Source organism: Tenrec ecaudatus, chromosome 12 (assembly GCF_050624435.1).
Source record: "Tenrec ecaudatus isolate mTenEca1 chromosome 12, mTenEca1.hap1, whole genome shotgun sequence".
NCBI classification, from domain to species: Eukaryota; Metazoa; Chordata; class Mammalia; order Afrosoricida; family Tenrecidae; genus Tenrec; species Tenrec ecaudatus.
In genome coordinates this window covers 114,913,032-114,926,510 of record NC_134541.1, presented here as the reverse complement: position 1 = coordinate 114,926,510, position 13,479 = coordinate 114,913,032, and the positions used below count along the sequence as shown (strand labels likewise).

General features: G+C 47.3%; 1 protein-coding gene across 1 annotated transcript in view; it reads left to right on the top strand.

Moving 5' to 3' along the window:
- The window catches only part of SYT17 (synaptotagmin 17), a 72,782-nt gene that overhangs the window by 26,679 nt on the left and 32,624 nt on the right, over window positions 1-13,479 (top strand). The window lies entirely within an intron of this gene.

Here is a 13,479-nt window from a genome sequence, read left to right as displayed (position 1 = left end):
ATGTTCCAGGCGAGCCGCTCTCTGCCTGCACAGCAAGACACTGGCAGGGCATTTTAGGATGAAATCGGTGCCTCCCTCTTTTGAGGCTGATTTTGCAACTCTCTCACAGCAAGAGCCTTTCTCTTGTGCCTTCTCCGGGAGCTGCTGCTTCGTACACAAGAGGTAAATAAACACGGCACTTGACCAACAGGGTGGTGTCAACCACGATCACGTAAATGCAACAGAGGCTGTGGGAATGGAGCAGTCAGCATCTTCGTTTGCTGGTGGGCATGACTCAAGAAGAAACAGCTGCAAGAAATGTGCTATTGGTTGGAACTTGGAACATGTGAGGTATGAATCTAGGAAAATTGGAAGTGGTCAACAATGAAATAGAATGCACAGCGATCGATATGCTGAGCATGAATGAGCTGGAGTAGATGGGCATTGGCCACTTTGTTGAGAAAGTCACCATGTCGGGAGAGTAGCACGGCAAGGAGAAAATGGCACTGCATTCGTTGCCCCAGCATCGATTTCAAAAGCAGTCTCGAAGCACAATGCTGTCTGTGATAGGGTTCTATCTACCTTCAAGGAAATCCAATCAGATTCATGTACCAACCACAAAAGCTAGTGATGAAGAAACTGAAGAATTCTACCAATGATTTCCGTGGGAAACTGATCAATCATAATTATCAATCAAGAAGCATTAATAATTGTTGGCGGTTGAGATGCGAAGGTTGGAAATAAAGAGGAAGGAACTGTAGTTGGAAAATAATGGCCTTGGTGATAGAAATGAAGCTGGAGATCGCATGATAGAACCTTGCAAAACCAGTGACTTGTGTAAATTATTTATTGGGGGTTCATATTAACTCTTATCACAATCATATACATATGTCAATTGTGTAAAGCACATCTGTACATTCGTTACCCTCATCATTCTCAAAATATTTGCTCTCCCCTTAAGTCCCTGGCATCAGCTCCTCATATTTCCCCCTCCCTCCCTGCTCCCCCTGCCTCATGAACCCTTGATAATTTATAAATTATTATTTTGTCAGTATCCGACATCTCCCTTCACCCACTTTTCTGTCGTTCATTCCCCAGGGAGGAGGTTATTTGTAGATCCCTGTAATCAGTTCCCTCTCTATACCCCACCCTCCCTCCACCCTCCTAGTATCACCACTCTCACCACTGGTCCTGAAGAGATCATCCATCCCGGATTCCCTGTTTTTCCAGTTCCTATCTGTACCAGTGTACATCCTCTGGTCTAGCTAGATTTGTAAGGTAGAATTGGGATCATGATAGTGGGGGCTGGGAAAGAAGTATTTAGGAACTAGGGGAAAATTGGATGTTTCATTGTTGCCACACTGCACCCTGACTGGCTCATCTCCTCCCTGTGACCCTTCCGTAAGGGAATGTTCAGTTGCCTGCAGATGGTCCCCACTCTGCACAAAACCAGTGACGTGGTCATAACAAATAACCTTTTTCCAACAACACAAAAAGTGACTGTACACATGGACTTCCCCAGATGGAATACAAAGAAATCAATCTGACTACATCTGTGGGAAGCGGCTCAATATCAGCAGCTAAAACCAGGCCAGTGGATGTCTGTTGGGCAAACTATCAAAGGCTCATATTGTAAGGTCCGGGGAAAGGTAAAGAAAATGAGAACAAATCCACCAGAGCCAAAATATGAGCTTGAGTCCATCCCACCTGGATTTTGAGGACATCTCAAGAACAGATTGGATGCCCGGAGCACTAGTAACAGAAGACCTGATGAGCTGTGGGGGGACATCAATTCGTGAAGCAAACAACAGGTCATTAAAAGACAGGAAAGAAAGAAAAGGTCAAAGTGAATTTCAGAAGAGACCCTGAAACTTGCTCTTAATCATAGAGTAGCTAAAGTAAATGGAAGAGAGGATGAAGTCCAAGAGATGAATAGGACATCTCAAAGGGCACCTTGAGAAGACAAAGCTAAATAGTATAATGAAATGTCCAAAGACCTCAAATTAGAAAAGCAAAGGGGAAAGATACACGTAGTGTATCTTAAAGTGAAAGAATTCACACCCTCTTTGTCACTGTTGTTCCCTTGTCCCTGGGTTGGGCAATATCACCTCCTTTCCTCCATCGACCCCTCTCCTATTTCCCCCCGCAACCATGGGTCCCATTGTTTTCTCCTCCAGACTGTTCAAGATAAATGTGTGCATAAGCAAATGTGAAGAAAGTTAATGATGCCCAGCTATCAAAAGATATAGTGTCTGGGGTCTTAAAGGCTTGAAGATAAATAAGCGACCATCCTAGCTCAGAAGCAGCAAAACCCACATGGAAGAAGCACACCAGCCTGTGTGACCACGAGGTGTCGAAGGGATTAGGTATCAGGCATCAAAGAGCAAAAAATCATATAATTGTAAATGAGAGGGAGTGCAGGCCATCTGTAGGCAACTGGACATTCCCTTACAGAATGGTCGCAGGGAGGGGACGAGCCAGTCAGGGTGCAGTATAGCAACAATGAAACATACAACTTTCCCCTAGTTCCTAAATGCTACCCCCCCACACACACACACTATTATGATCCCAATTCTACCTTACAAATCCAGTTAGATCAGAGGATGTACACTGGTACAGATAAGAACCGGAAACACAGGGAATCCAGGACAGATGATCCCTTCAGGACTAGTTGTGAGAATGGCAATGCCAGGAAGGTGGAGGGAAGGTAGGATAGAAAGGGGGAAACGATTACAAGGATCTACATATAACCCCCTCCCTGGGGAATGAACGACAGAAAAGTGGGTGAAGGGAGACATTGGACCATGTAAGATATGACAAAATAATAATTTTTAAATTATCATGAGGGAAGGGGCAGTGAGGAGAGCGGAAAAATGAGCTGATAACAAGGGCTCAATTAGAAAGCAAATGTTTTCAGAATGATGAGGGCCACAAATGTACAAATGTACTTGGCATACAATTGATATATGTGTGCATTGTGATAAGAGTTGTACAAGTCCCCAATAAAATGATTTTTAAGTGAAAGAATTCAAGAAAAAAAATTCAAGCATCAAGTTGCAACCTTAGAAGGTTCTATGAGCAAAATATTGAGTGCTGCAGAAAGCATCAAGAGAAGATGGGGGAAATACACAGTCACGGTACCAAGAAGCAGGTACCAAGATGACATTCCACCATTTCAGGAGGTAGCAGATGAGCAAGAATCAATGGTACTGAAGGAAGATGTTCAAGCGGCACGGAATGCATTAGCCAAAAACAAGGCTCTAAGGACTGATGGAGTACAAATTGAAGTGTCTCAGCCAAGCTGAAGAGCCCTGGAAGCACTCATTCGTCTGTGCCAGGAAATTTGGAAGACTGCTCTTTGGGAAACTGATGGAAAGAGATCCATATCTGTGCCCATACCCAAAGAAAGGTGACCCAACAGAGTACTCACTACAAAGCAATATCATCAATACTGCACGCAAGTAAAGTTTTGCTTAAGATCATCCAACAGGGATTGCAGAAGTACATTGGCAGGGAGCTGCCCGAAGTTCAGGATGGATTCAGAAGAGGCAGTGGAACAAGGAATATCCTTGCTGGTGTCAGATGGATTGTGGTTGAAAACAGAGAACGCCAGAAAGGTGTTTACTTGTGTTTTGTTGCCTGTGTAAAAACATTCGACTGTGTGGACCATACGAAGCTGTGAGTAACCTTGAGAAGAGTGGGAATTCCGGAACACTGCATGGAGCCCACAAGGAACTTGTACATGGATCAAGAGGCAGTTGTGCGGACAGAGCAAGGGCTACTGCATGGCTTCAGTGCGAGTCGGGGCTGTATCTTCTCACCAGACTTGTCCACTCTCGATGCTGAGCAGTTCATCAGAGAGACGGGCTTGTATGAAGAAGAATGGCATCGAGAGGAAGGCTTATTCACAACTGTCATACCCGGATGGCACAACCTTAGCTGCTGCCAACTTGAGGAGGACTTGAAGCACTTGCTGATGAAGATCAAGGATTGCAGCCCTCAGGATGGATTATAGGTCAATGTAAAGACCCAAATCCTCACCATTAGACCAATAGGTGTCATCAAGCTAAATGGACAAAAGATTGACATTGTCAAGGATTCTGTCTTGCGTGCATCCAAATCAATGCTCATGGAAGCAGCAGTCAAGAGATCAAAAGGTGAGTTGTATTAGGTAAATCTGCATAAGACCTCTTTAGAGTATCGAAAAGCAAAAGATTTTACTTTGAGGACTAAGGTGCCACCGGACCCAAGCCATGGCATTTTCAGTTGCCTCCTATCGATGTATAAGTTGGACAGTGAATAAGGAAGACAATCGAAGAATAGGTGTGTTTGAATTGTGGTGCTGGAAAAGAATATTGAAAGTACCATGGACAAACCAATCTCGGTTGGAAGTAAGGCCAGGGTGCCTCTTAGAGACAAGGATGGCAAAGGTTTGTTTGACAAACTTTGGACATGTTGTCTGGAGGAACCAGTCCATGGAGAAGGACATCAGGCTTGGTAAAGTGGAGGGGCAGCAAACAAGAGGAAGACCCTCGGGGGGATGGATTGACATTGTAGCTGCAACGATGGACTTGGGTATGGGAACAATCGTGAGGATGGCGCAGGTCCCTGCAGTGCTTTGCTGTGTTGTTTTTAGGGTCGCTATGGGTTGGAACCGACTCGCTGGCACCTTACAACAACATATGACCCACAGGCTGGACATTCCCCACCCTTGACCTAGATGGAAGATCTGTGAAGAAGCAATAACTTCTTCACATTTTGATATTTTTAGTAAAGGTGCCTATGATTTGGTAGCAATACCTTATGACTTACCCACATAGGTTTGCCAAGTACATAACTAAAGAATAATTAACATCCATACCACCTATGGCATTTCTATAAATTACTGAAAAAAGGACAGATAGCTAATGGAAAGGGGGTGGTGGTGAATGGGATCCTCATAGATGGGAACACGTGGTAATGACTGACAAACATGAAGAGATGCTCATCCTCTTTAGTAGTTAGGGAAATCCAAATGAAATTAAATAAAATATCCACGGGACAGGAAAGATGAAGAAGCCTGGCCATAACAGACAAGGAAGATCCAAATGGAAACGAGTCTTATCAGCTGTGCTCTGGGCATTTAGAGGAGGGTTCTTTGAGCCCCACTGAAATCCTCAGAAGTCAGAAAAAGTGACCATTTCCATCAAGGAGGAAATGCAGTTAAATTGATGTACGAATAGACATTCAGACAAAGTACTGCAAACTAAAACCCACATGCTTATACTTAGCAACCACCTTCAATCCCACCAGTGTTTCTAAAAACGTCAGTGCCCAGTGCTGGTAATATTCATCTGGCAATTAACAAAACAAAACTATCAATTCTTTGACCCAGTGCCCCTAATTTTAGGTCGTATCCGAAGAAAAAGACCAAGGTGTACAACTTGAGATTATTCAAAATAGCCTGAGAGCAGCTGGCAGGCTTGAATGAGAAGCTTGGGGGCAGTGACTTTCAGGGCGGTGGACCGGTTTGGGGCGTGTTTGCACGACGTCAAGGACCGGATCCATGCCAGTGAGTTGGACGTGGAGAAGTTGTTTAAGCAGTGTATGCATGTGTATATTTCCACTGAGGTTTGAAAACAAGGCAAAATGAAGACATTTCAGACCATCGAGAAGATCATAGGAATATGGTTCAAATAAATTGCAGCCTTTCTGCCTACCGGAAGGTCATTGTGGACCGTAAGGTCCGTCCCCGTGATGGCCAGGGAGTGCAATGGGAAATGTGTGCGCGTGGGCTTGCCTTACCATCCCCGAAAGGCATTCCAGGTGCACCGATGGCAATGTGTCTGTGTCTGGATGAGGCTGGAGATGCACCAACAGGAAGGGAAGGAAGTATTTGTTGAGACGTGTAAAGTGCAGAGGCCTCAGTGCAGAGAGGAAGAGATGCTTCGGACCCTGGGGAACAGCAAAGGCAGCCACGAAGCGCAGCTGTGTTTGGGCAGCGGGGGAAGGTGCCTGCGCCCCTGGAAGCTCGCCTGGGTGCTCCTGGCTGACACAAGTGCCATTTAGAAGCTCTTCAAAGGAAGCATGTTGGGATAGCAGCGCTGGGCTGGTTCCCCCAGAAAGTATCCTTTTCCTCCCAAATGGGTTTCTGTGATTTCCTTTTATGGACTTGAGCAGCTCTGTGTTTAGAGACTGCAGGGGAGAGAAAGCGACTCTGGGCAGCCGCCTGGGCCGGGCGCGTTCCTGTGTGCGCGCGGCTGGGCTTGCAAGGCCGGTCTGGGATGCTTCTCCGTGTGCAGAGCCGCTGTCTCCCCTCTCCAGTCCTCGCCATCTGGTTTGGCCATGTCAGGCTTGTCAGACAGTTCAGACAGGAAATGAGCCCTGTCTATGTGGTGTGGCCTGAAAGGAAACAAGCCAGTCACCCTCGTGAGCTTCAGGTCTCGGTGGCTCTCCAGGGCAGGTGTCAGGTCACGCTGGCGATGCCCAGGGACCAGGATATGGCAGCTCTGCCAAGGCCTCTACTCGGGCCCAGGAGTATATTCGTCTGGCCAGACTCTGCAAAGATGTTGTTCTAGGTGCTGTGGGTGGAGTGGCATCGGATGAGGAGAAATCAACAAGGTCAGGAGATTGGGGTTGATGGAGGTGTGGTAAGGTGGCATTTTCTACTGGGTGGCCATGGACCGCTCAGGTGCATTGAGTCGACGCCATGGATACCAGAGAACAACTGCTCCGTGGGGTTTTCATTGGCTGATTTTTCAGAAGCAGGTCACCAAGGCCTGTGGTAGTTACTTACATAATGTGTTGTCAATTTGAAAGGATTAAGAGTGAAGAGGTGGAGTCTAGCCTGTCAATTAGGTCATAGCTTGATGACCTCAATTAGAGGTGCTAAGGAGATAAACAGCTCACTGGAGGTGGGACACATGCTCACTCCTTGGGAGACATTGCAGCTGACCAGACACATGGAGCTATGCTAGTGCCCTGAGCTGGAGAAGTCATGTGGCGACCCCCGCCAGCACTGAGATGCTTAAACCGCTGCTGGATCCACAAGACTTTCCTCCCACAGCCTGTGATCTTCCAGCATTCAACATCATTGCATGCATTGCATGAGTCTGAAGAGGACTTTATAGATTGGTATCGAACATATGGCTAATATCAGACGTATGGGCTTGATCTGGACTGGGCTGGGATGTCTTCTCAATATTCAATTGCTCTCTCTTACACACAGGTGAGTATCTACGAATGTTTCTCTAGTCTACCCAGGCTAACACAAGGCCCTTCTTCTTCTTCCTCTTCCTCCTCCTCTTCTTCTTCTTTGAATCATTTTATTGGGGCTCATACAGCTCTTATCACAATCCATCCATCCATCTATCCATCCATCCATTGTGTCAAACACATTTGTACATTTGTTGACAAGGTGTTTCTTCGGAGGCTTTTCTGGGTGAACTCAGAACATCCAAGCTTTGGGTTAGCAGTTGAGCATGTTAACCATTTGCCCCATCCAGGATGCCCTGAGAAGCAGGCAGGAGCCGAGTCATGTAGATCTTTCTAGACCGTTGGTTCGCAGTCTGCCAGCTGGCCCCTACTCCCCCAGGATACATTTGGCAATGCCTAGAAGCCATTTTGGGTGTCACGTCTGGGGAAAGGGGTGGTCCCAGTGTATAATGAGCAGAGGTCAGGGTGCTGTTACTCATCCTACAGGGCAGACCCACCACAGAGGACCATCACAGTAAACCCTCCTGTGGACTAGACTCAGGAGGACACTGGATTTGATTCTAGGGAAGGATGAAGGGACACCCACTGGGACACCCGCTGATGGCCTGGCACCATTTTCTGTACTAAGCTTAGAGTGCTGCATTGCACTAAGCAGCCTTCTCTGACTACGTTTAGACAGGGAAGGGGAGACATCATCCAGTAGGCAATCCGTGCCCTGGGGAAATGATCTTGGCATGATTTCTTTTCCAGGCACTGGGGTGGCGATGCTCTGAGTTCGCCTGAGGCTGGGAAGGAGATACAAAGCCAGCCCAGCAGAGGGAGTGGATGGACGTTCCCCCGGGCATTGGTAGAGACTGTAGGGCAGCCTCAAGCGTGCAGATGGAGTTTAGTGTTTCACTAATTTTGGAAAGGGTTATTCTTTCTTATGGGGATTCCTGTGCTCTATAGGGTGTTTAACAATTTATGGGCCACTGCCCACAAGATGCCAATCATAGCCCCATCCTCACCGCCCCCCACTCCCACGTGTGACAATAAAAATGTTTATCGACATTGCCAAATGTCCCTGCAGGAGTGGGGACTGGGTAGGGAGAATGATCCCTGGTTGAGATCTACTGGTTTGGCTGATCCAAGCCATGTCCCAATAGGTCATGGGTGTCCCTGGATCCGTGACCCTCCTGGGGGCAGTTGGAGAACCACTGAACTAGATGGTCCCATGGTTCCCACACTCTAAGTTCCTTCAGCTTTTCAGTTTGCTATCAGACCGTCCTGTTCAAACTCAAAATCCAAGCTCACTGCCATCAAGTTGATGCCGACTCATAGTGACCTTACAGGATGGGAGCACTGCCGCTGTGCATGTCAGAGACTCTAACTCTGTGGCGGAGAGCCTCACCTTCCTTCCGTGGGGCAGCTGGTGATGGCCATCAGCTGACCTTGCAGTTAGCCCCAAACACAGCCCACTGCATCCTCCGGGCTCTGATAGACCTTCTAGGGACTACCATGCTGCCTCCGGGAGCCATCCCATCTCCTCTAGCTCGTGGAGCTGCGGCGTTTTGTTTGTGACTTTTCGTTGTGAACGAGGGGAAGGGTTATAGGGCAGATCCTAGTTCCACAGTCCACAGTCCATACACATTCCGACTCAGCCCATCCACTTCGTTGTACCCTCGCTTAATCCCACGTCCTCCCTGCTGTTCCTCTTTCCCTCCTTTCCCTTCCCTCTCCCTCGGAGCTTTGCTATCAGGTATAAATGCTACCCATTTGATCTTAAATGGTTGATGCTAAAGAGGGAGTGAGTCAGGACCAGACCTGAAGGTTGAATGACGAAGGGCCCTGGGCTCTTTGACCATGTTGTGAAAGCTTAGATGGGAAGCTTAGGGGCACTGAGTTGATGTTACATGGGGAGGAACAGCACGGAAAACGGGGAACACCTCATCCGGGTCACTGGATTGCACCTGTAGAAACTCTTGGCTTAGTGTATGCTTTGCTGTATGAATTCTCAACAACAACAAACAGAAAATTAAACATTTTAAATACGGAAGTAGCCCTGTGGCTTTTACACCCAGGGGGACTGAAGGGCAGGCGGACGAGGTGCAAGCTCAGGCAGCATTCTCTAGCCTTTGTCTCTGAGGCCAAATGAGTCTGTGGGGACAGCTCTGCCAGTGCCCCTGCAGGGCCCTCAGAGGAGAGGGGGAGGCCCCCTAGCAGTCATGAGAAGGATGCTGAACACCCCCTTCCCCTTTTTTTCTTACTCAGGACATCGTTGTCCATCTATCTTAAAAAAAAAAAATAGGCCAACTCATATGTCCAGGTGCTCAGCAGTGAAGCACTTGGCTGCTATCTGAATGGATGTTGGTTTGACCCCCCTGGCAACTCTTGAGGGGAAAAACCAAGGGATCTCCCCTTACAAAGAACTCTGTCCTTAGGTGCCGCTGGGTTCATTTCAACTCATAGCAGTCCAGGTAGCACTGCCCATGGAGCTGTCCAGGCTACAATCTTTGTGGGAGCAGATCATGGGTACGTTTTCCCGGGTAGACTAGAGAAACAAATTCATAGGCACTCCGATGTGTATAAGAAAGAGCTTTATAGACGAGAGCAATTCAATATTGAGAACACATCCCAGCCCAGTCCAGATCAAGTCCTTAAGTCTGATATGAGCCCATATGTCCGATACCAATCTATAAATTCCTCTTCAGACTCACACAACATGCAAGACACCAAATGCAAGAAGATCACAGGCCAGTGGGTGGAAAGTCTTGTGGATCCAGCAGCGGTTTAAGCAACTCAGCACTGGCAGAGGGTCTCCATATGGCTCCTTCAGCTCCAGGGCTCTAGCATAACTCCATGGATCTTGTCCGCAGAAATGTCTTACAGGGAGTGAGCATGTGTCCTACCTATAGCGAGCTATTTATCTCCTTAGCACAGTGGTTCTCAGCTTGTGGGTCGAGACTCCTTTGGATGTCGAAGGACCCTTTCTCAGGGGTTGTCCGATTCATAACAGTAGCAAAATCACAGTTATGAAGTAGCAATAGAAATAATTTTATGGTTGGGGCGGGGGTCACCACAACACGAAGAACTGTATGAAAGGGTTGCAGCATTAAGGTTGAGAACCACTGCCTTAGCACCTCCAAATGAGGTCATTTGATTGTTGATCTGGTCAGTCATGTTCTTGAGAATCTACTATGTGCCAAACATTGCTCTAGAACTTTCCTTGGACCTTCGTTAGCTGAAATGGCTGGAACAGAGACAGATTGAAGATGACTGGCATGGAGCCCTGGTGGTGGAGCGGTGATGCGTTGGGCTGTGATTCGCATGGTCGGCAGTTCGAAACCACCACCAGTTCCAAGGGAGAAAGACTGGGCTTTGTACTCCCATAAACAGTTACAGTCTCAGAATCCCACACGGGGGTCGCTATGAGTCAGCCGGGACTCAAGGGCAGGGGGTGAGTTTTGAGGTGTGGTGAAGTGAGATTTCTTTACGTGGCTCTTCAACTCAGGTCTCTGTGACTCCCAGCAGGTGACTGGGTGGGACCCATCACCCAATCATGGGTGTTAACACGAATAGAGGGGATGTGTTAGTTTTCATTTCATTCATTAATATAAGAATGAGCTATCTCAGAAGCAGGAACAAGAGGGAATTCCCGGGACCCTCAAGGCAGAAGAGCCACCAGTGGGGCACATTCAAGATCCCTCTCTGTGAAGCGATGGAGTCTGAGACCAGAGACATCAAAGGCAGTGTGTGACACAGAGACCAGGGAACAGAATAAGGAGCCATATCGAGACCAGACACAGCGGCAATGATCCCGTGAGGAGCACTGTGAGGCAGAGCAGCGGGCGGGCTTCCTAGACCACTGTGGGCAGAAGCCCAGGGACCTCGTGGCTGAAAGGCTGAGTTCCAAAGAGAGTCTTGGAGTTGGTTAAGGAGAGGCATTGCTCTACAACTGTGTCCTTCATTTTTTTCGGATGCTGGACCGTGGTAGCTTGTTAACTTCCCTAATAAATCCCGTTAATTGTGAGTATCATCTGTGAGTTCTGTGTGGCCGTTGCAGCAAATTACTGAACCCAGTAGAAAGGTCAGAGCATAATGGAAAGAATGGTGAAAGGAGGCTGGCGCATGGAGGCGTGAGTGACCTCTGTCTTGTGCACTCAGCCTTGGGTTGCGTGTTCTCCTCCCCACCGAAGCCGGAGGAGGTCAGAGTGGCCTCCACGCCATTGCCGCGGCTGGATATAAAGATGTACAGATTGTATTGAGGGAGGATACATACTGAAATATTACAGATAATATGATGTCTAGGAGTTACTTCAAAATAATCTTGGGACCTAAAGCTTCCAGAGAAAGGGCGCTGGTGGCGGTGGAGTGGCCTACAAGTTAGGCTGCTAACCACAAGGTTGGCAGTTTGAAACCCCCTGCGGGGTTGCCATGAGTTGGCATTGCCTCGGTGGCAGTGGATGTGGTTTGTTTGGTTTTAGTGCTACAATGAGAGTCAAGGTGAGTCAAGATTGAACATGAGAAGAGAATCCCACTGAGGACTGTCTGCATATGTGAAGCAGAGACCACACACCGACAAAGTTGGGGAGAAGGCTATCTCAGTAAGAGAGAAACAGGTTCCGTGAAGCTGCGTGCTTGCCCAATAGCACGCCGGCTATGTCTTAGTTATCTGATGCTGCTACACCAGAAATACAACGCGCATGTGACTTTCTGAAACAGCATCTTATTCACGAGGCTGGAGGGGAAGACGTTCCCTCCCTTGTTCACGCTGAGGAAGGTCCTGTCTCTCCAGCTTATTTCCTGCTTCTTTGCAGGTTTCCATATGGCCTGGCATCTGTTTTCTTCTATCGCTGTTGATTTTTGCTGGTTTCATATTTCTTTTTCTTTTAATCATTTTATTGGCTCGTACAACTCTTATCACAATCCCTACAAACAATATCCATTGTATCAAGCATATTTGTACATTTGTTGTCCTCATCATTCTGAAAACATTTGCTTTCTGCTTGAGCCCTTGGTATCAGCTCCTCATTTTCCCCTCCCTCATAAACCCTTGATAATTTATAAATTATTATTTTATTTCTTATATCAAAAGATGCACCCTACACTAAACCTAATCCTATCTCATTAACATGATCAAGACGACCCATTCTCAAGTGGAATTACAGAGCTACAGAGGTCAGGATTTACCCGACATATTTTAGGGGGACACGGTTAATCCATGATAGCCAAGAAGTTCCACAGCTGGGATTCAACTCCAGTTTGGTCTGATTCCACCCCCACCCACTACTGTTGAGTCCATTCCAACTCATAGTGAAACTCTGCGACCTATGCAATTTCTACTGGACTCTCAGGTCTTCTGTATTGGATTAAATTATTCTCATCCCCGCTCCTCTCCCAGCCCAAATGCATCAGCTTGACTGCACCATGATTCCCAGTGGTTGGGCAGTTATGTAATGATGTGCTCTTTCCCATATTATGATCTGATTGACCCGTCCAATCAGTGGTCAGGGGATTCGGATGGGATATGACATCCTTTCTCAAATCACAGCCAATATAAGGGGTGTTCCCCTGGGGTGTGGCCTGCATCACCTTTCATCCTACAAGAGGTACAAGGAGAGAGAAGTGAGCCAAAAATGAACAGCTGGGAGCAACCTGGGGTCCCTGTGATGAGAACCTCGTAGACCCAGGGGGAAGATTAATGGCAAGACACATGGAGATCACTGAGAAATGCCAGGCCCACATCTGTCACCTGGAGGCAAGACCCTTCCCTCAGAGCTGACACAGAACCCCTTCCTCTAGATCTGGAACTCTAAGTTTAAACTTCCAGCTTCCTACTCTGTGAAAGAATAAACTTCTCTTTGTTGCTGTCACCCACTTGTACTTCTGCATGATGGAAGTTCCTGGGATTGAGCTCTGTGCCTCTCTTCTTTGGAAGATTTTTGCTTCTTATTGAAGACACCCTCTTTATTACACAAGAAAAAGAAGATTGCCCATCAGTGGGTCTTTGTTTAAGCTGAGAGATCATGGACATCCGAAGGCTCCTTTGGAGTGTGTTTGGAAATTTCCCATAATGAATGTGCTTGTTTAAGTGCCTTATCAGTAAGAGACACGCGCTGAAGGACATGGAGGTACAGATGCAATGACATCATGTCTGGGACTTGGCTAAAATATTCCACAAGGAGCATGTGTGGAACAAACCTCATTTGGCAAAATGTCGGTAATTGTTACAACTAATGGATGGATACATGGGAATTTTTATTTCTAGTCTATCGGTGAAAAGACCCTCACTGAGGTGGAGTGACAGTGTGGCCACAACAATGACCC